The sequence below is a fragment of the Taeniopygia guttata genome, chromosome 3 (assembly GCF_048771995.1).
Source record: "Taeniopygia guttata chromosome 3, bTaeGut7.mat, whole genome shotgun sequence".
Lineage (NCBI taxonomy): Eukaryota > Metazoa > Chordata > Aves > Passeriformes > Estrildidae > Taeniopygia > Taeniopygia guttata.
Window position 1 is genome coordinate 87,665,662 of NC_133027.1, and position 22,996 is coordinate 87,688,657.

General features: G+C 40.4%; 1 protein-coding gene across 3 annotated transcripts in view; it reads left to right on the forward strand.

Moving 5' to 3' along the window:
• ACYP2 (acylphosphatase 2) overlaps positions 1-22,996 on the forward strand; it is a 33,504-nt gene that overhangs the window by 9,338 nt on the left and 1,170 nt on the right. The window contains exon 4 of one of the 3 annotated variants that reach the window (XR_012055195.1): positions 10,373-10,502. The exons of the other annotated variants lie outside the window; for them this stretch is intronic. The gene's annotated coding sequence lies outside the window, so the exon portion shown is untranslated. The remainder of the gene's footprint in view (positions 1-10,372; positions 10,503-22,996) is intronic. 3 annotated transcript variants of the gene reach the window in all.

Genomic DNA, 22,996 nt, shown 5'->3' on the forward strand with positions numbered 1-22,996 from the left:
ATCAACGTTGTGGTGGTGAAAAGTATCTTCTCTGAGATTTCAGCACTTCCTTAGCCAGGTGAATGTAGGACTGTCAGCAAAATCTTTATTCCTTGTGCGGTGTTAGCCAGAAAGGGAGAGGAAGCTACTTCCAGCTTTTATGGGGAAAGATCTCTGAAGCCTGTTGATGTTTTGTTTTATTCCCTAATTACTGCTATTCTGCTTAGGTTCATTGGCAAGCTGTGTTCAGTTTATTTACCATATTTTTATAAAAAATGATTGTTTCACACTCATGTACTTGAGATACACCATTTGCCAGCAGCAAAAAAAAATCAAAATTGCTTCTGATGCTGCTCTTCCCTCAGCCGCTATAGGAGCATTGCAGCAGTAGGGAAAAAAAAAAAGTCGCTCTGGGTAACTTAATTATATAACTCAATTTTACCTTGTTCTTTTTCCCCAGTTCCTCCCTCCCTCACTCCCTGGTCGGACTCTCCACAGAAATAGTGTTTATTTGTTTAAGATGGTGCCCTGAGATGCTTATCTTGAACTGTGCTGGATGTCACTAGCTATCCTGCAGAGTTAATATTAGTTTTGGTGTCTTTGTCTTTATGTGGCCCCTCTGAAGGGGGATCCTGAAGTCTCTCTAGAGAGAATCACTTGGAGAAGTCCTTGGTCTGTCAGACTTTTGCTCTCCAGTTGATTTACTGTAGTCACTCTGTGACTGGATGAGAAGCTTTCTTTTCAAAGCTGGTTTTCTTGGAGATGTTTTTTCCCTAGCTGGGGTGAAACAGCTGACTGGGCTCATCTATCATGAATGCTCTGCTTGTGTACCTTTAGTGCTTTCCACTGGTGTTCACATTTGTGCTCTGCTCTTGTGGTGCTCTGGGCTCTTCCTGCTGCTAAAGGAACAAAGGAAATCAGGCTGCCAAGTGTTCAGAACTTCATGGGGGTGGGGAGAAGGCAGAGTTTTTAACGTAGAAAAAAAAAAATATCAGGCATTAAATCCCTGATTTAAAACTGAGCAGCTGATACTCAGTTTGGGCAGTTTCCTTGAATACCCAGTGGACATTCTGGTCAGAGAGGATCCTGGGCAAGGAGTTTTCCTTCCCTTTTTTACACTCTAGAGCTGTAGAATTTTAATGTGTTCTAGAAAACAAACCCATTTGGAGCAAAATCCCAATCCATTCCTGTTTGCAGATCTCCCAGCAGTTGTTTAATGATGTTTCATTCATCATACTCCTGGATCTGAGCTGGTTTGGTGTACCGTAGAGGAGCTCAGCTGAAACCATAACACTGTCAATGCTGATCCTGAACTTCTGTCGCTGCTCGCTTTATAATAAAAACCCTTAATTGAAACCAGATTTTAATGTCAGTGCTAGGAACTTTTCAGGCAGCACAATTCTATCCCCGTGTTGGTCTGGATAGGTTTAAAATAATTTTTAATTTTAGATGGTTGGTGATTTGCAGGGTAAATTTCAAGGGTTTAGGAAAATGCTTGGCTGAGTATTATAGGAGGGGTGGAAAAAAGCAGTTGCCCGCAGCCAGTTTCAGATCTCCCTGACCTGCCCTACTTTTCCAGGCTGTGGATCCAGGAGCTGGAGCCTGGAATGGAGATCTTCCTTGGCAGTCAGAAGGCTGCAGGGCTCCTTTGTTGGAGTGGAGACTCCCAGCAAACTGCAAATTCAGTTCTTTTTGGAGGTGAATCTGTTCAACCTACAGGAAATCAGTTTTCCAGGGAGTAACACCTGTAACCTGCCTCTGGTTCGAAGTACACACAGAGATGGAATTTTGCTGCTGCTGCAGATTTCTGTTGTCTGTGCTGCTCCCTGCTTTCCTGGAAAAGTGTTTGAGCAGTGTCACTCCACCTCAGGGATGGGGAAACACCATTGCTATTCATCACAAGCATCACTCCTTGTGTCTACCTGTGTTTTAAAAGGCTTTGGCTGGGATGTGATCAAGATCTAATGGATTTCTGTGTTTTCCATATTTGTCTTGTCCAGCTCTCAAAACACTTCAGCAGTTTTGTGTCAAGTTCAGCTGCCAGGACCTGCTGTTACCCAGCCTGGGGTGGTTGATGCTCTTACTGCAGTCTGTGATGTCCTAAATGCCAAATCAGCAGCAATGCAGTGCAACTTCAAATACCCGAATTCATATTTGTTTTTTGGCACTGTAGTGGACCTGAAATTGAGAGCCATGAAGGGGCTACCTAAATTTGGAATGAGAGCTTAGACAAAATTTGGTAAACACTTTTAAAAAAATTCGTAGTGCAAATGTGAATAAAATTGAAGATAATTTTGGTGAGTAGTTACACATGGATTATTCCCATGCTGGACGTGGAGGAACTAGGGCACAGACCAGAGTCAGTACAGTCCAGTCTCTTATGGCAAATTTGTGATGGAGCTGAGAGGCAGCGTGGGAGTGTTGATATCCAGTCCTATGCTAATCCTTGCAACAGAGTTTGTTCCTAGGATTGTTGTTGTTGTAAATTGTTGGGAACTAATGTCTGTGAATCACTGTCCAGAATTTCAGGGTGTATTATGTGCTTGTTTAATTTTCAGTAACTGCTTTTGGACTGCTGCAAGCCCTGCAGCTGCATTATTGTGATTCTTCTGGCCCAGATGGAGCTGTTGCTTTCTTGACAGGTCCAGAAGAAATCCATCTTTCTAATCTCAAAATGTTCAATGAAAAAAATCCTGATAGGCTGGAGTCAGTCAGGACCTCATTCTGCGTTATCAACATGAAATTCCTACTACCAAGAAACAGATAGTAAAATTAAGGAGTAGAGCCAGAGAATGAGAATGTGCTATAGGTTTCCATTTGTAAATTAGTACTGAGGGGAGCTAATTGGCTCAATTGCACAGAAATTCTGGTGCTGACTCTGGAGTCAAGTTGTTCCCTCTTCCCTTCACCACTCTGCTCTTTGCTCTTCTGGTTCTGTAGTTTAAAACAAAACAAAACTGTTAAACTGTTCAACGTTCCTTGTTAGTAGCTATAAAATACAAACATACAAACATGTATTTTTTGTAGTTCTCACACACCAGAAGTGAAGCAATTGTTACATCCCAGCTGGCTTCTTTTTTTTTTCTTTTTTTTTTTTTGGTGTTATTGTTAAATGCTAGCATTAATAATAATTAATTGGATAATTACATAGAAATTTTCATTCTGGCTCATGTCCATATGGATAGTATGGGCAGAAATGCAGTGTGGAGTGGAACATACAAGCAATTAATCATTTCAGTGAGTTCTTGGTAAACAAGGTCAGCTCAGCAGGCATCCGGGAAATCTCTTCTGAAATGTGATGCTGTCTTCATTATCCTTTTAGAGGGTGTAGGACCAGAACAGCAGCAGGATTTCTCTGCCATGCGCTCTGACTACACACAGCAAATTTTGGAAGGCTGGTGGACCCGGAGATGGACATTAAAAAAACCCAGACCTGCAGTATTTTATTAAAACTGTGTAGTATTCTCATTTGAAAGCTGCTGTTTTACCTGAGTTTAGTTACAGTTATGCAGGCTAACAAAAATCTATTCAACTTGGCATCTGGTTTAATATTTTAGCTAATACCAAATGGGATGTTTCTGGTTTGGAATAATAGGAACTTGTGGAAGGCTGACAACCTTGGTATTTACTGAGTCACATGTTCTGAGAAATGCTAAATATTTTGCTTGGTGTTGTTAAATAGAATTAAAAATCATCTTGAGTTTTGTAGTTGTCAGACATGCAAGCCATGCCTGCTGGAGACCTGGGAATTGCCAAGTCTGGAGCACATGGGGCTCAGGCATGAAACGGTGTTGTGGTAGCAGAGGTGCCTGGGACTTAAAATGTCACCTGGCCATGTGGGCTTGATGTGGGAGGAGATGCTGGAGCTCTGGGATGGTGCTGTGACCTGTGCTAAAAAATCCTTCTTGCTGGAGACCTGCCCAATGCTTTTGCCCTAAGGAAATCACTCTGTGTTATTAGCTCTCCTCTTCCTAATTATCTTCCCAAATGGAGATAAAAAATGAACTTAATGGCTTTAGTTGGAGTCCTGGATGGAAATTTGTCTTCTCCCAAGGGGACAAACTCACAGAGAATGTGACTCCTATAGAAAGGCCTAAAAGAGGTCTGTGTTACCATGGGTTTGAAAATAGAACTTCCTGAAATTCTATAAATGTTTTTCCAGCTGATGTGGCTTTCCAGAAGGATGACCTTCACCTGAGGCTGAGTGCAGAGTCCATGTGCCTTTAGTGGGATTGTGCCTGTGCATATCTCCCTGACTTGTTATGGGAAGCACTTCCCTCACTCCTCTGGCTTGTTTAATTCACAGTGTGTGCTTTGAGACGTGGGGGACTGGACAGAAATAGAATATTCTTTGTTCTGGGCCAGATGATCTGTGCTGCCTATTCCAGTGTTTCCAGTGAATAGCAGGAATGGATGTGCCAGAGCACAGAAGGCAGGGACTGTGCAGCCTCTTGGGTTATATGGGGTACTGTCCAGGGCAGCCAAGTGTTTGTTTGCAGGGTGGTTTTCCTGGCAGGCAGCTGTTTATTGTGGCTGTTGTTAGAGAGGACCTCAGAGGACGAAGTGGGAAAGGACAGAGAGTCTGTAGTCAATGATGTGTTGATGCCAGTGAAGTTACACCTGGTATGCAGCAAGTGTTAATTGTGAACACCTGTCTTTAGGTAGGAATAAGTTCTCTGATCCACACTCTCAAAATAAAGAATGGGCATGTTGTGCTGGTCACAAGATTGGGCAAATCCTCCAGTGGAAGCTGGTGTGGAAAGGACACAGGTGCCACGGGCTGCCCAAGGGTGGAACATAGTCCATTTCCAGGGAGTGTTGCTGCCAATTGTTTGGAGCTCTGTGGTTGGTAACCCTGTTCTCAGCCTCCCTGCTCTTAGTGGATCAGCAGGGAACATGCGAGTGGAATTTTGGAATTCATCTCAAGGTCACATCTAAATACAGGAGAACAAAATGGAAGGACTGTGATACGTTTGCCCCCTAGTCTAGGCAAGAGCAGAGTATCATCTATATGGCTTTTATACAGCGATCCTCGGATTTGCTGAAGAGGAAGGAATTAGGTGAAGTACTCTAAATACTGGATAAAAGAAAATATTAATTCTGGTTCTGTAACCAGCTCAAAAAACAATAAGATGGGCAGGACAGCCAGGTACTTACATTTTTGTTGGTGATTCTTTCCCTCTGCAAAAGAGGGAAGAGCAGCTGTCTTGACACCAGCAGACACTGAAATCCAGGAGCACTATTGTGTCCTAGCTCCATTCCAGCTTGACAGGAAGCAAGATCCTCTGGTGGCAATTTAAGTTGAAGTTCTGGTTATTTTATACCACTGTAGTGTGGCAGAGTGACTGGATGACAAAGAAATTCAGTCTTGATGACATTTAAGCTGTCTAGTGATGAATAAAAAATAAAGCCTCAGGAAGGGGGTTTTCAAATCATATGGGTCTTGATGAAAAGATTTTTTAAGAAAGGTTAAAAATTAAATTCCTCTGGGAGATAGGTTTATAACTTAGAGAAATTATGACAAGAGGGCTGTTGTTCTAGGAAATAACTTCTGGTGTATATCAGTTGCTAAATAAAAAAATTCTTGAAAGGGAGGTTAGTTTTAGCTAATTATGGGGAACGTGGTTTTAAATCTGTTTTCAGGCACACCAATAATATTTTATTCATTAATAACTCAGTGGTAGCATCTTGATTGACTGCATTGCTAATTAAACGTTAGTGACTGTGGGAATCCAGGGCTTCCCTCTGGCTGCCCTGGCAGGTCTGGGACCCTGGCAGGGGTCAGGAACCCCCCTGTACAGAGCCCCGAGAGACACTGTCTGTGATCTCTGTCCATGGAGAGGGGTTTTCAATCTTACAGGATGAATTACAAGCTCTGAGTGTTTGATAAGAGTAATAATTAAATGTGGCACGGGTGCAAAAGTCAAATTTTAGGTTTCTAGATTAGGGGTTCAGAGGGGACAAGATGGAGGAATTGGGTTTGTCTTGTCCTTTTCCTCCTTCTTCATGGCCTCCATGTTTCACTGTAGTGTTGGCATTTTTCTATTGGTTTAGGCTGGGGACACGCTGTTTAACGTAAATGATAGATATTGGCACATTATTGTAAATATAGTACACGTAGTTTCTGGTATATAATGTTTGTAACATCCCACTGAGGGGCAGAGCCCCACATGCTGCCCTGCAGGACAGACCTGCGGCAGGGCAGCAGAACATGTTAGAGATAAGCAAGAATAAACAACCTTGAAAACAGCACAGACGAATTATGGCTTCTTCTTTGGCAACGGGGCAGAAAGACAGAGACTTTCTACAATCTCGGAATCACCAATACCACAGATTCCAACAAGTGACAATACTTGATGTTCTGTGCTCAAGGCCCAAGGCCTTGGTACAAAACTACTCTTTAGGAATTGAAATTCTGTTTTAAATAGAGGTTTGTAGCCTTCCATATTGCATTGTTGAGATAATGCCAAAACCCAAAGGCAGGAACACATCTGAATTTTGGTGTAATGATCTCAGATTTCAGCTGGTCTCATGATTTTTTGGCAGTTGATTAAAAAAACTGAACATGAGGGATTATTACTAATCCTTAGTGAAAAGGAGATAGTAAGAGTATTAAGAATAATTTTCAGGTATTTCTTCCTCTGTTCAGGTTCATTGCACACTTTGCTGCTTTGGTGTCTAGTTCTCCTAATTAAAAAAATGTTTTAAAATACCCCAATTATGTTCAAGTAAGGCCATGATATATTTAAGTTTTACCTTTTTTTATCAGACCCAGTGTGATACTGATGACAAATGAGAAAAAGCAGATCCTGAATCAGTGATGGATCATTTCCTGCAGTGTGTCTTTGGACTGTGGAGGTTTTATATCTTAGCAGGTAGGGATGTAAAACGTAATTCAGACACTCAAGGAAAACAGATCAAGTGTTTTGTTCCAAACCCATGTAACTTGCCTTTGTTTTCAATGTGTTTCTGCAGTAGTTACTTGGGGGTAGTCACAGAACTCTGCTGGGCATTTCTCCAGTTAGTTTCGTGTTGTTAGATTTCAAGCCCAAAACAAAAAATGGACAACATTTGGATTTTTTTTTTCCTTGGGTTCTACCTGCTTGCAGTTTCTGCAAATCCTTAGCTCGAGGACAAAACTGGATGTATTTGAGATTGGTAGGGTCTTTGGGACTGAGCAAATTCTCCTTAGCTTTCCCATCAGAACTCTGTAGGGTTTAAGAGGTGCCAAGGAACCATTTTCCAGCTGACCTGGAGTGTACAGTGTTGTTACTGTCAGGAGTAACTGTACTGGTTCAGAGTGGAGCTCACTCCCGTGCCCTTGCAAAACTGGCCCTGGGAGCAGCCCTTGTTTCATTTCTCCAGCTGTATTTGCCATTTCCAGAGTTTATCCCAAAGCCATGGCTCACTTCTGACTCATCGTGCAGAGGTTCCCTGGAGTCCTGAGTTTTCCTGAGTCAAAAGTACCTTTGGGTCGTATCTGCAACAGCACAAACTGTCAGTTGTGTAATGATTAACACATTGGGTCAGTGGCAAGCTGAGGAATTATTTTTACTTTTAAAAAAAACCTTCACTATCACTCAGGGCAATAGGGTATCAGGACACAGTCATTTGGTTTGACACAGAGATGTCCTAATATTATTATGGAAAATGAGTTGTGAATGAGTCGGGAATTGTTTGGATGCTTGTCTCTCAGCTTTTAATATACCACTTTTTAGATACTTATTTTGTGACATTATAACAGGCAGGAACCTGAAAAGAGGGCTGAAATAGCCAGGAAAATATGGTGAGGTCCAAAATTTCTGCCAATGCCACCAATACTGGACAGAGTAAAAAGGTGACAAACTCTTGAAATTTTTTTGAAATGTATTCCTTTGAAAGGAATGAAAACATATTTGCCCAACTATATTTAATATGTGAAATTCTAGGATCGTGATGCTGATACAAGGGGTCAAGCTTCATTGAAATGACTTTGAAAAGCCCTTTATTTATCTTTTCTACAACATACACACTTTCTTTCCCTGTTCATTGTGTTAAAGAATACAGTTGATTAGAGACTGCTTAAACCTCTCCTCATCAGACTCTGGGCCTGCAGTACAGAAATGGGAGTATCCAAGATATCTTTCAGTCATAAATTCTAAAATTAAACCATGCAAGCATTCTATCTTTCTCTCTAGCTCTTCACTTCACCTTATCCAGAGGTGGAAAGCTTCTCCTGGACCAGCTGGCCTGTGTTCCTCTTCCTTGTTCTCCCTGACACACTTAATTTCTGATTTTTTTCATTTGCTGTTCTGATTCACTGCTGACATCTTGTTTCTCCTTTGCTGGAAGCTGATTTCCTCAGTCACTGGTACAATGTTTTTGGCTCTGTGTAGCTATTTAAAAAAGGTCCTTGTATTTGGAGGATTTGATTATTTTGTCATTTAAAAAAATATATTTTAAATTAATCCTTGTTCATATGGCTTTGTAGTTCAATGTTTTTACACTAGATGTCAATCTACTTGCATATGTGGAAGTTACTATGTTGTGCCTTCTAGATATTTCTCTCAGCAGCTCCCCTACAAAAATGCTGCTTTCCATCTACTTTGCAGGTGAATCAATGCCAGGAGAAAAAGAATGAGTTGAAATATTGATTTTCTTTTGGTAGCTGATGTTGAACAGGACTTTAGCAAATAAGACAGCAGTTTTAGGGTTGTCAAGTGTAATTAAAATCACTTATTTCAGTAAAGCTGGTTGACAGCTTTTATGGAACATGAAATTTCAGCCAATGTACAGAAACTTGATCCATGTCTTATTTCTTAATCTTTCTCCCCCTTTTCAAACACGATTAAGGGTTTGATTGAAATGAGATCTCTGAGTTTAAAGAAGCATTTCCCACCTTGCCATTGAAGACCCAGTGCTCCAATGAATTGTTTAGGAATAAATGGACCTAATTCCTACTAGGAATGCAGAATTCAGTGAGTGACGTGGAAGTTTCTTGTCACAGAGCACCTAATAATCGTTACTAGCTGCTTTTTAATATATAACTCCTCATTAAATTAACCTCTTCCTTTGTGTTACAGCTTCAGTTCTGTGATGTTTTCTGCTTCTTCTGAGAGGCCCCAGAGTATAGAAGCTTTTTTTTTCCATAGTCAAGCAGTGTTTAAAACTTGTTTTAATTTGTATTTGTGGAAGATGAACCAAGATGATGTCTTACGTTATTCTCTAATCCTATATTTATTATTTTTTAATTTTTGGATTGCATATAAGTGCCTTATTAATACAGTTTTCCAGGATTTTCTTTAATAGATTAAAAATACGATTTTTGGTTCATCATTGAAGAACCAAACTGTCTGGAACTTCTAGTCTTTTGAAGAACTATATTGTTTAGAAAACAGTTTAAAAAGGGAAAGAATATATTCAGCATAGCAGTAAAAGAGAAGCCAGACTTGAGGATCATGGCTTGTTAAAAGAAAGTTATATAAGAATTTTAAATATGCAAAGACTTGAGGAGTTTGTTCTTCTTCATCACGAAGTTGATGTCTGATGGAGAGTGAGGCAGGCCTGAATTACTTTAACTCAACTTTAACTTTTTAATTATTGGGAGGTGTTTTTATTCTAAAATATTAAAAGGCTTTTTGGTGCCCAGTCCCACTTGGTAGCTTAAAATGCTTTTGAACTTCTGGAAAATATAAATTTCTGACTTAGGATTTTTGAAGGATTTACTGAAGTCCTTGGTTTTTGACTGGAGGTTCCTGAAAAGTGTATGGGAGAAGGTGACCTTTACAATTATGCATCATTTATTTTGTGTTATTTCGTAGGGCTGAATATCAGCTCAAGAGACATAAATTTGTGTGAAACAGCTGCTAAAATGTTTAATGTATATAAGGTAATAATTAATGAAGAATAATTTGCTTTACAAAAAATCCTTTTGATGAGCTGGGATGATTTGTATTCTCTAGCCTGCAGCAGTTTCTTTGTCTGAAAGAATTTTGCCATAAGGGAAGTGTTCTGCATTCCTTAGCAAACAGAGTCTCTCCCAGGATTCACTGAAGTGCCTTGAAGAACTGTAAGTAATAAGTAATTGCTTGATACCTGGAATTTTCTTTGAAACTGGATTTATTTGAAAGACATATCAGAAAAGGGTGCAGTTTGAATGTTGCATAGTAACATCATGGAACAGATTTAGGTCCTCTTTATCACATTTTACTTAAAAATCCCCAGCTTTGAGCTCTGTTGCTTTGGAGCAGCCTACAAAGTGATTATTATAGAAGAACAGTAGTGGAAAGTGTACCCTGTTCTTTGATTCTCTTCCATGTGTGAGGATGGGGATTAAAAGGAAAGCTTGGTCCTTGTCACCTGTTACTTGGTGTCCCCTCACACACTGGAGCTGTACTGTTTCTCCCTCCTACAGACTCCTCAGCAGCCAAGGAACCTCCTCAGGAGGTTTGGGGTGGTGCCCTCATTCTCCATAGACTTCTCCTGCCAACCTGCTGGATATCAGCTCTGCGGAGAAGGTCCTGGCGATCCTACTGAACACCAAGGTATCCCTGACCAGCAGTGCTGTGGGAGGCCAGGAAGGCTGATGGGACCTGGGATGCTTTAGAAGAGCATTCCCAAAAGGTTGGGGAGGGAATCCTGCCCCTCTGCTGATCCCTGGGAGGCACATCTGGAGTGCTGTGTCCAGTTCTGGGATCATCAGGACAGGAGGAATAGGGAGCTCCTGGAGCAGGGCCAGTGATGACTGCAGAGATGAAGAAGGGCCTGGAGCATCTCTGTGCCCAGGAAAGGCTGAGGGAGCTGGGACTGTTCATCCTCCAGAGCGGCCCTCAGCCCAGGTGTCCCTGTCTGCAGGGACCAGGTTCTGTTCCAGGGGGCCCAGCCATGGCACAAGATAAACAGGCAGGAATTGATTCCACCTGGACAGGAGGAAAAACTTCTTGAAACAGTTTGTCTAGAGAGGCTGTGAAGTTTCCCTTTCTGGAGATGTTCAGAACCAGCTGGATACAATCTGTGCTGTGTGCTCTGGGGTGGTTGGACTGAGGCACTGTGGTCCCTCTTCACCTGACCCATCCTGGGATTCTGATCCTGCCTATGTTGATGCACGTTGTGGCTGTTTTGAGCATAATACAAGTGGATGTGGAGCTCAGGTGTTGTGGAGAGCTGTTGCTCTGCCTTGATCTCTGCAGATTTAAGCACGTGTTTTGTTCATACTTTGCCACATTTCACTCTGCTCTAAACCAGTTTTGTAGGTTTCATCTGTCCTTTTTGCTGAGTTCCTAAGTGAGCATTGTGCCACTAAGCAACAGAGTGCTGGGAACATACAGCTGCCACTTAAGGTGTGCAATGGACTCCAGATATGGCAAGGTAGCCTTGATTTGTAAGGTGGTGAAGAGAGACAAAAAGATTTATCTGCATAGAACTGAATGGGAAAGCTACTCCTTACTCTGAATTAAGTGCTCCCTGCACTCTCTCTAGTGTTTCTGCTTGGGTCTGGTGTTCAGCCAGGTTTCCATCAGAATTGTGTGGCTGCTCTGTTTAAATGTGGTAGTTTTGAGCTGCTTATGGTTCATGTTAAAGCTGCAGCCATGCAACCATTTCTGTCCCATGTGCTTTTGGTAAATGCAATTGTGTTAAAATCACACATGCAGATAAAGGCCTGAATTGTTTATGCTTAGTTTTCTGTTCTGGTAATTGATTGTCCTTTGAGTTTTCCCTGTTTGTTTTCTAATTAGTCTTGTAAGGGTTGTAAATGTGTTTAGGTGGAATAAAGAGGTTTTATTTTCTGCCCTGTTGCTTCAGGGTTTGGTCAGTTGCTGTTTTCTGGTCACACCAGCCGTGTATCATTTGTGTACCTGGGAACAATGTATGTTGTTTCCTGGTAAAATCAGTGGTTTGTGTTTTGTGAAAGGTATGGAATTGTCATCCTGTTACCAGTTCTTGGGTGCCGTCCAGCATTTTGGATCTGTGAGTGCTGTGGGGTTTGGAGAGAATGCTCCAGCAATTCAGAGTGCTTGTTCTCTATCCAAATACAGGGAGAGGAGTCGAAGTTTCATTTAACCAGCACCTGCAACTTGATTAGCTGGGCAGGTTTTTCTCTCTGCGTTTTTATCCTTTTGCTGCTGCTGCAGGAGCAAGGCAAAGCAGGAGATATTAATATTTAATGGCATTTTCTGGATCTCAACCCTAATCATAGTGCTTTTTAGCTGGAGGTGTCGCTCCTTGAAGTTCCTGCTGGATTTCTTTGTCTGAGAAGCTCAGCCCAGATTTCTTAAGCTGGTAGACTTAATCCTTGAGTTAGTTATATTACCAGTTGTTTGGGTGTATTTTCAGGGGATCAGACTCTTGGCTTAAAAATATTTATAAATTTATATACAGAGTAGAAAATTATTGTAGTGGTTAGGTTTCCTAGATAGTCACTGAGCTGCTGCTTAACATACACCTTGAAGATGAAGGATCCTTAAGAACTGGACCCATCAATACTTAGGAATTCTGGAGCTTTGTCTTCCAGTATTGGGAAAGGTAAGTCATTAAAAGTGTCCAACAGTTAAAAATGGGATGAAAATAACGATTTAAAGCTAAAATATGGAGTTTTATCTTTTTGAGAGGGTTAAAAATTAAGGAAATGTCATAGTATTTTTCTACATTCTGGATCAATATATGGATAAATGAGCAAAATTGCATAAAGAGAAGGTTGTGAAATCAAAGGAGAATGAAGGAACAGAAGGATTTACATCACAATAGTAGATTATCTGTCAGTATTTGGATCCTGAACTTGTTTCCATTGTTTCAGTAAACAGATAAATATGTAGGTAGGCCTATGATGTCCTGTACTAATTTTAAAGTCCAAACGGATGTTTTAAATATTATTTAATAATAATAATAATAAAGTTAAAATTTATTTATTTTTAATTAAATAAAAATCCTTTTTGCTGCTTTATATTATGGGGGAAGGTTGTTCTTTGGTAGAGATGCATTTCTTTACTTGCAGACGCTTTCCTAATAACCCTTGTGCTGTTTGTCCTGTCGTAAAGGAGCTGGAGAGCCAAGTTCCATTTGGAAATTCTGAACTTGTAATGCAAGGTTCTGGTTTTATTTGGTTCCCACACACAGAATTTCACACACACAGAGAATTTCATACTAGGGCAGGAAAGTGGTTGATTTAATTTTGATTATTTATTTAATAATTCGTCAAGTTCTGTGACCAAATGCCCTTGATTGCAGAGAAAACTGATGCAGCAGCTCTGAATTAGGTAGTTTATGGCATTGTGTGTTTAATACTTGGAATCAGCATTACAGGTGTTCACTGGCTAATGAATTCCTAGAAGACCTTATGGACTGGGTTCTGACATCTTTTGACATCTTAGTGCCAGGATTTCCAGTATCTTGGAGGAGTTTGGTTTGCCTAAATAATTGAGTGTGTCTGTCCAAGAGGAAATTTGGTGATTGGAATCCAAGAGTTTGAGGGATGGCTTGTTTTAAAACTGAATGTCTTTGGAACTGGAAGCCTATATATGGTTGGGAATATATTCTATGCGGAGTTGTCACAGTCAAGATTAGCTTTTTATATATTTTTCACTCTAGGTATAAATGCAAATTTGCCCTCAGTAGGATCTAGTCACACAGTAGCAGCAGTTGTGCTGCTTCAGATGTCTTTGCATGTGTTTGCTGATGAAAATTCCAGTAGAATAAGCAACCACTCATTTCTCCAAACACAGGAGAAGGATTCAGCATGATGTAAGAAATGAGACTGACTTTGCACTTGTGTCTTAATGCTATACTGAATGAAATGCCAATTATTCCTGTTTGTTGAGATTATAAAGGATGAAATTATGTTCTGTGTCTTTGGAAAGACTTCCAGTGATTCCTCCTTTTACTGGTACCCAGTCTGAGAGCCTGGAATGTGACTCAGAGGTGATGTGCTCTTGAGCTCCTTCCTGATCTCAGTGTGGTGGTAAAATTGTCATATCATCATAAATATTCATAAAACTCAGTCCTTATCTCAGGGTGGGAATTCCTGGAGGCTTTTAGTGCCTTTATCTGGAGGCAGATCTATGATCAAGCCACTCTCTTTGTCCCATATATACTCTGTCCTGAATTTCAGTGCAGCTGCTATGAAGTTCATATTTAACTGATATGATTTATATAGTGTTTGGACTGCTTTTTCTGGACAGCCAGGCAGCTTGTTTTTATAAAAAGCATGATGACACGAACTGTTCTGACATGAATTTTGTGAAATTATTTTTTCACAGCAGCTCCCCCAGTCATACACTGCTAATGTTTGGAAGTTTGCATAATTCCTCCTATAAATTATTACTTTTGTTGGTTTGCTTCAAAGGTCTTGGTGTTGCCAAAAACTGAAAACATCTTTTATTCTCTGTGCACTTAGAAATGCTCAAATAAACCATGAGCAAAAACAAAGAGCGTGAGCTTGCCTTTTGAGAGTTTTTGTTCTAGGAATGCTTCTGGGTTTTCTGTGCAAGGGTTTCAGCCCCCTGCCTTTGGAAGTCTTTGTCGCTGGAAGCACCAAGGAACTTCAAGTTGACTGTGAAATGAGTAGAGGGTTTTTCTGAAATACTTTTACATAAATTTCAGTAAAATGAGCTAGTAATTAGATTTGTGTATTTCAAGGATTTTTTTGTAGTTCTCAATTCACATTCCAGCCCATGTAGCTCCTGCAGCAGCCAGACTCCATAGGAAAGCCATAGGAACAACTTCAAAAAGGGGAAGGGGAAAAAAAGAAAATGGCATAAATTACAGAAAATGAATGAGATGTTTGATACTACTTGACAGCCCCTGAAGCTTGAAGGAAAAATGGAAGATGGAGTTTAAGAACATATTTATGCTTTGCCAATAATTCTCTTCTTACCAAGCATCTCACAAAATATCAAACCCGGCTGTATATCAAGGAATTATGAGGCATAAACAACAAAATAAAAAATTTCTGCAGGAGAAGATGCTTATAATATTATTAACAAGACCTATTTGGAAATACTTAAACAGTATGAAATAGTCATCCAAAGATGGTTTATTTTGATTTTGATATTTCTTTCTTGTGTAGTTGTAGTTCTTTGTTTAAATTTTTTAAAAGCAGATATCAGGTCTATCTCTTTGTCCCTAGTAACTGTTGACTTTAGTAGATACAAGATGCTGTTAACTTCAGGAGGAATAAAATACTGCCTTTAGTAAAGTACTACTTTCATTCTGATTTTTTGGAGTCTGAAGCTCCCAGTACCTTAATTTTGTACTGTTAACAGGCACATTTGGAATGAGCAGGAAAATGTCCAAACCCATGGGAAATGTGGGTGGAAAGATGAAACCAGTTATCCTCAATTATAATAAAATCAATCTGGTTTGTTTTCAGTATGTGGTAACTTCAAGTAGGAAGTTCCAAAGCTGCCTTGAGAAGCCAAGATTTTGGTATTTCCAGTATGGTTTCATTTTGTAGGAAAAAAGGTTCAAAGAAATCTATCTCTTGATTCATTCATTTTATCACTATTGCAGATAAACAGGAGAATGCTTTTAGGTAAATACTCTGAAAATTAGGTTTTATAAAAGCATGATGTAGTACAACACTAAACATCAAGAACATATATCAGATCTGATTTCAGTACTTATTAAAAGCTTGGTTTAACAATTTTTTTTACACAAAGAAACATTGAACCAGGATACTTCATGCTCTGATGGCTTCCTTAAATAGCTGGGAGCTTTAAGTGTGTTTATTTTTAAGTGTGTTTATTTTTCCTCATGTGAGTGAGTATATCCATAGTGACAGATCATGGACCCCAGGATGGGCTTTGCCCTTGGCATGCTGTGGTGACAAAGTCTTTTCTATCTATTTTTAAAAATATTAATAGAAAGTATAAAGCCCAACAATTAGAGATGTTGCAAGGTAGACTTTGAGAAAATCGGGTAGCCTTGGCTGAGTTATATTTGGTTTTTATTTGATATCTCAGCTGATCTATCCAGCATCTCTCCTTTTGGAGTGGTTTGGGATCAAGGCTTGAATGGCTTCATTAGGGTGATGTGTTTAATACCTGCCTGCAGAGAGTGAAAGGATAACTTCATGGAACTTGGAAAGCCAGGGAGAAAAGAAATTGAGATTAGATCTGCCAGAAATGGTATTTTGAATACAGGTGAAGTCATAAGAAAAACATGATAAAGGAGCAATGTGTTGAAGAATGAAAGTTATTTTCTTACCATAAGTGGAATACAATTCCTTGGGATGTGACTGTGGGAAAAGGGTGTTTGCTTCCATAAGGTCCCTGAGGGACAGCCTGGCACATTCCGTCCTGGAGCCCCTCCTGCCTCAGGCTGTTGTGTCTGGAGCTTTACCTCAAGGCAGAGCAGACAGAGGGTCTTGGGGGGTATATGATGGAAACAATAAATAATACATATCCTAGTCCTTCCTCTGCTTTCCAGGGAATATTGTGTGTGCATCCTGTGGATGACAGGTGCTGTGCCTTGTAAACACAGCCTGCTAGATGCACCTCCATGCTCTGGTGTGCTGGAAATTGCAAGGAACGCTTGTCAAATCAAGAACAGAATCCCTGCAACATCCTTATGTTAATTCATTGCTTTCTGCTTGTTGGAGCTATATCTGTAATACCAAAAATAAAAGAGCATTATGAAAATAAGTCTTGATAAGGCTCAAATTTTCTCAGCCTGTAAAATTTAATCAGACTATTAGCTAGTGGAATCCACTTGGTGTTTTCCTGAACACTTGTGCTCTCTAATATTATGTATTTAAAACGTTTTCTTGTTGCTCTTATGTTCTGAAATGTCTACTATGTTATATCACAGTTACTTTAAAAAAAGCAGTTAGAGATGGGAGGTTAAAAGGTGTAACTGCTTCCTTGGAAAGTGTGCAATTTAAATTAACAAATTAGATCACATAGTGTAAAATTGGGGAAAAAATAGAGCTGAGCTGACTGAATGCTTGACAAAGAAAATTTCAAAACTCTTGCAAACTAAGGATAAAAAGAGACTCAAAGTTCCTTGTTGTAGGCCAGTCTTGTTAGTTTGTGAAATATTCTAACAGAGGCATTCTAGGAAAAGATAAGTTTATGTGCAGTCACTGCAACACTGAAAATATTAGCCCTCAGACTTGCTCAGAGCTCTACAAGAGGATGCTTTAAAAGTGTTGGTGCTTTCCTTTAAGAACTTTATAATTGGAAATGGCAGCTTCTCAGTGAGTCTTCTAACTTTTTTATTTTTTCAGTCCTTTAACTGCAAAGAGATTTGTAAAGTAAGGGGGACGTTTGAGGAAAATAGAATCCCAGTGGTACTTGAAGGAATTCACTCCAGCTTGGCCTGGCATTATTTTTAATTTTTGCATAAGAATAAATTATTCTTCTGTGTGTCTCCTCTGAGGAGGAGCAAGTGTAGAGCTGTGGGTGTTGTTCCTCATGGCTTTTGTGTCTGGCTGAGCCTTGGGTCTGCAGAACAGGGAAGTGTTGTCTTTCAAATTCCTGATTGTGTTGGTCAGCTGGACACTGGCTCTTGGGTTTCTGCCAGGCTGTGTAAGGACATGGGCTTGAAGTAAAGCTGAACTGGTCAAGTGTGACGATTCATTGTGGCTCTGAAACGGCCAGTGTAAGGGTTTAATTAACATTTTGATGGGTAAAGTTGGTCAGAGGCAGAAGTCCCTTAGTCCTTGTTCAATCTTATATGGTTGATGGGTGCTGAGCATTAGAAAGAGCTTTTCTTTTGTTGGTGCCCTAACAGCAGCAGTTCCTCCTCATTTAAGCTTCCTGTGGCCTTGAGTGTAATAGATGTGGAATGGCAGAGAACCTTGAGTGGCATTCCGTGCAGTGGGTGGGGTTAGCCAAAATTCCCAGGCAGCCTGGGGAGCCAAGTGTCCCTGTAGGGGCGGACAGATTCCGGGAAGAAAATGCAATGGGCCTTTTGGCTGCTGCTGGCTTCCTGGGATGCTTACTGCTCTGGGAGACAGGACACAAGCTTAACTGGAAATTCCCTTTGTCTCCTGCTTTTCTATAGGTCAGTGTGGACATAAAAGCTTTGTTTGAGTTACTGGAATGGCTGAATTTGTTTACTTTTCACTCACTTCTTTACTTTGGAACAAATGACTGCAGTGTTGCTGAGATTTTTCTGATAAGATCTCTGAAAGAAGCCAAAAGTGACTTGCCTAACATGGCCTAAACAAAGAGGTATGCTGATAAGTTTTAATAAAAATATACTTATGATCTCGTGTTGAAATTATTAAATCCTCCTTGAAGGTTACCAAGATGATTAACAGGAAAATACACAAAAGATCTTGGCATTGTATATGACAAAACCAAAGCAACTCCAGGCTTGGCTTCTATCATTGTGGGATAATTCCTCCTCTTTAAAGTAATAGGTAAGGACATTTAACATAGATCAGATACCAGTGTCAGAGTGGATTTGAAGTACATAGAGCCAAATTCTCCCCTGATGGAAACTGGCCATAAGCACTTCTACATAAAAAAAACTTGCCAATACCATACAGAATGTGATGATTAACACATAAGTCACTTTCCTCAAGTTTATAAATAGAAATTCACCACCAAAATGTGTATTTGAGGCTTACTCAGGGCCATGTCCCACAATATCTGTAAAATCTCAGATCCTGCTAATCTGCCCTTGCTGTTGACATCCTTTCCAATATACCTCGAGGGAAAGCTCATTGTGGATTCCCAAGGGAAATGCTGCCCCTGAGTGCAGCAAGGAAGGAAGAAATATAAACAAATTAACAACATTCATCTGACAGCTGTGTTTAAAAACAGAGTCAAACACCAGTTGTGATTAACTACCTTTCTCTCCTTCCTCAAACACTTCGAGACCTTGTGTTAAATACCCGATGGGCCGAGGCATTCCTGCTGCTGGGATGCATGGAGCAGCAGGCTCCCACACACCTCCAGGCTGCAGCTCTATTCTGGGCCACCATGCCCACGCCTCAGCAGGTCCCTTCATTTCCAGCCACCCACTGCTTGGTCTGTATTCTTCAATCCTGCTGCTTTTCCTTCCTTGCTTTAATCCTCTGGAGTACCCCTCACATGGTTTGGATGTGGTGGGCTCTGGTGGAGCCATCCTAATAATGGGGTTAAAATTCCCTTTCCTTGCACTTTGCCTTGTTCATAAATCCCAGTGTTTCCAACACACTTCTTTGTCAGGGTTTCTATTCTTCCTGCTTCTTTTTCACAACCAGAAACCCTGTAAATTTTCTTTACAATTACCTATTTTCCTGGCGGGAGGAGCAGAGGTGTAGGGACAATAGGAATGGCTCTGCAGTAAACTGAGGAGGGAAAGGTGGGAGGTGTCTTTATGCAGAGGAATTCTGGGTTTATAAAAAAGAAGATTTTTTGAGTAAATGTTCCTGGCCCTCAAGATTAGAGAGCAAGGCTTGAAAACTCTGACAGAAGTTCTTTCCAAAAGCTCAGGAGCCTGACACCCATGAGAGAGAATTCCACATTTCTTCTGCTAACTTTGAAATATCAGAATTTATGAAAATTGGACAGTGCTGTTGCAGAAGGCAAAAATATTTTTGGAGGGATTTTATAAATATTTGCAAGCCTGGTCTATATGCTGTCACTTGTATAAATACGATCTTCAGAAAGTAACATTCTCTGCAGTATTTATCCTAAACAAAGGGAAAGATAGTGTAAACAAGCCAGTGCCATTATTTTCTCTTCCTCTAAACAAAAGCACAGGTTTCTCCTGTTCCACTTAAGTGACACTCTGCTTGAAGTGAAGAGAGAGGAACATATTCCTAACCTGTGCCTAGTTCCTAATGTATTAATGCTGGAGGGCATTTCCAGGTCCTCTCCTAGCACCAGAGACTGTAAATTTCTCCAATATCAAGATAAAAGTTTGTCTTTTTGCATATAAAAAATGAACTATTGCAGGAGTAGATTTCATACTGTAAAGAAATACTTCAGAGAATAATGCCAAGTGAGCTGTTTATTTTAGAGAGATCTGTTTTGTAGCAGAGATTTGAGTTAAAAAATAAGTGTTGTTCAGGAAATCAGAAAATTACTCTGTTAGTGTAGTATTTCAAGCACGGTGGGTTTTAGGGCTGTGATAGTGTTATTAATCATTATTATTATTAGTGATGATACTTAGTGCTTTAGTTGACAAGATGGTGTTTGGTCAAAGGTTGCAATCTATATGGGAAGTCTTTTCCAACATTGGATTCTGTGATTATCCTGTGTTACAGAGATGTAACTCCTTAAATAACTTTTCCAGGGAGCTCTCCAGATACCTGACCAGGCTCTGTTCTGCCAAGGTAACAGGTGTGAGTGTTTTCCTGGTTGGAATACTGTGCACAGCTAGGCTGTTTCCACAAGGATATAAACTGGGATGGTGAAACCCCAGCTCTTTGGATGTTGTTTTCTAAGAACATGTGGAGTGGCAAGGGCTCTGTTGCATGGGTGTCAAGGCAGTGTCTCTTAGCAAGGCTTTAGTTAATGAAAGGAGAGAAGGGAAAGAGTGACAGATCAAATTGTTTTAAGTTCCTAGGAGTATCCCCCATGAACATGGGGATAGGGAAGCTGTGTGGTTTGCTTGGGAAGCTGTTTCAGGGGCACTGGCTTCTCCCCTGGACAGGAAGGTTGTGTAACTCAGAAATCCATGGTTATCCACAGTTAACTCAGTGGGATCAGAGCATGGCCAAGAGTGACTTCACGGACAGGCAGTGCTTGGGTTGAGGAGGAATGGTTTACAAGGGAATGGAGTGACAGAACAAGGTGGCTTGAAACTGGCAGAGGGCAGGGCTGGGTTGGATGTTGGGGTGGATTTTTCCCTGTGAGGGTGGAGAGACCCTGGCACAGGTTACCCAGAGAAGCTGTGGCAGTCCCATCCCTGGCAGTGTCCAAGGCCAGGTTGGATGGGGCTTGGGGTAACCTGGGATAGTGGAATGTGTCCCTGCCCATGGCAGGGGGTGGCACTGCATGGGTTTTAAGGTTCCTCCCAATGCAAACCACTCCATGAAGTTAAACATGGTCAGAAATGGCAATTTAGAGGTTAGCTCTTGCTCTGGATTCATTGGAGCAGTCACTTTGGGAATAAATCCTTTAGAACAAGAGTAAGCTGTGTGGTGTCCTCTCATCAATGTCCTTGTTTGCTTCAGATGAGCGAGGGGGAAGGAGTCTTTGCACTCCTGAGGAGAAGTGGGAAGGAGCAGTTAATTTTAACATGGATGCTATAAATAACAAGCTAAGATTCCCAGTGCAAGTAATTGGAGCTCATCTCTCTACACACATGAAGAGATCTGAGGTGAATGGGAATTGAGAAGGCTGAGGAGGAGAGTGCAGAACCTTTTCTTCACTGTTGAAGGAAATAAATACCCCTGGTAGTGATGAGATTGGAGATGACATTTCACTTCTAGGAAATACTGATTTTCTGCTTTCTTAGCTTGTAAAAAATGTGCTTTTTCATAGTGCTGGTGACTGGGCTGTCACTTGAGCAAAGAGAGGGAGATGGCTGAGGAAAGTCCCCTCAATGCAGAGCTGAGCTCCAAAGTCATTCAGTTCCCAGGTATTGCCTCCTCCCCTCCCTGCTGTATTAAATAAGAAATAACACACATGTCCTGTAAAGAGTTTCCATGGAGCTGTGTTGCTCTAGCTGGATTTTCATAATTTGTGCTTCATCCTTATTCATGTGAAGGAACTCTCTGTGGAGCTGAAAGTGGATTGTTTGCTCCAGTCAGAGTTTGTAGGTACTTCTTCACCCAGCAGAACTTGGGAGTTGGAAGCATCCCGGGATGAATTTTTGTTGTGAAGGCTGGACAAGGAATATGTTCCTTTTGTTTTTTTCCAGAATAAGCTCACCTTCAAAATGAGAAGACAAAAGGAAATAGTGAACAAACTATCACATTACTTAAAAAGCAATTTCTGCTATTTTCAGGAGATTAATTCAGTATTTCAAATATGTGTTCTTCCTTCCCACTCAAGGATATCCAACTATTAGAGACTTCTTGGTAAATAAACAAGAGCCATTTTCAGGGTTTTTTTTCTGACTATAAAGCAAAAGGGACTGGTCTGTCCTTAGGCTTGTTTCCTTCTGTTGAAATATCCCCTCTGTCTTGAGGCTTCCAGCAGAACTGGGAAGTTGTGTTCTCCTGTTTTACTCCTGGACTCTTATTCCCATGTTATATTTCTTACTGGAAAAGCTTCATCTAAGACAAAGGAAGGGAAGTTGTTAATAACATGCAGCAAAGAACAAGACGTGTGAAGAAGTGGAAGCATCTGACAGATATTTTAATTTCTCTATGCTAAAATAAAGCAAGTCACACTTGGAACATGAAATACCTGGGTCTGGTTGCTGTTTTGCAGGAAGTTTTTCCATACAGAGGTTCTTTTTTTATTGTTGAATTTGAATGCAAGTTTAGAACTGTCTGTGCCAGTGATGAGACCCATCTGTGAGAGGCTAACATGATTCATGGAGAAATTATTTGTCTCCGGTAACTGGTGAAGCCCCTTGAGATGTTTGGCAGTGTTTTCTGGTGTCAAGAACCGCTTTTTAAAAGATCTTGCATGTAGGGTCTCTAGCAAGGTTTCTGTATCTCAGATGTGACATACTGATTTACTGGCTCAAGGTAAGTAATTTCTGTGCATGATTCTCATTATAAAGACATTAAAATTAGGTCTCACTGCTAGAATATTGCAGTTTACAATGCTCAGTGGGACTCTGCAAAGGATTAATTAGCATAACTCTTAATAAGATTTCTTTTTAATAGTAATAAGTATGTGTACTAACTTCTAAATTATTTGTGTGGAAATATATTTCTCCTTCAATATGGTATAATAAAATACTTACTCATCTACTTCTGGAAGTCTAGTACAACCAAAAATAATGACCATGTACTTTTTGTTAATAAACCTCTGTGTAAGCACTCACCTGCTACATTTCCAGTGTTTGGGTGTCCAGTTATCCAGTACAACATTCAGTATTTATTACAAATTAGTATTGCTCTGACATAATTGATGTCTTTTTGCTGGTTTTGAACTCGTTCCTTTCCAGTTCCCATTCTTTTAGTTGCCAGCAAGGAGCAAACTGG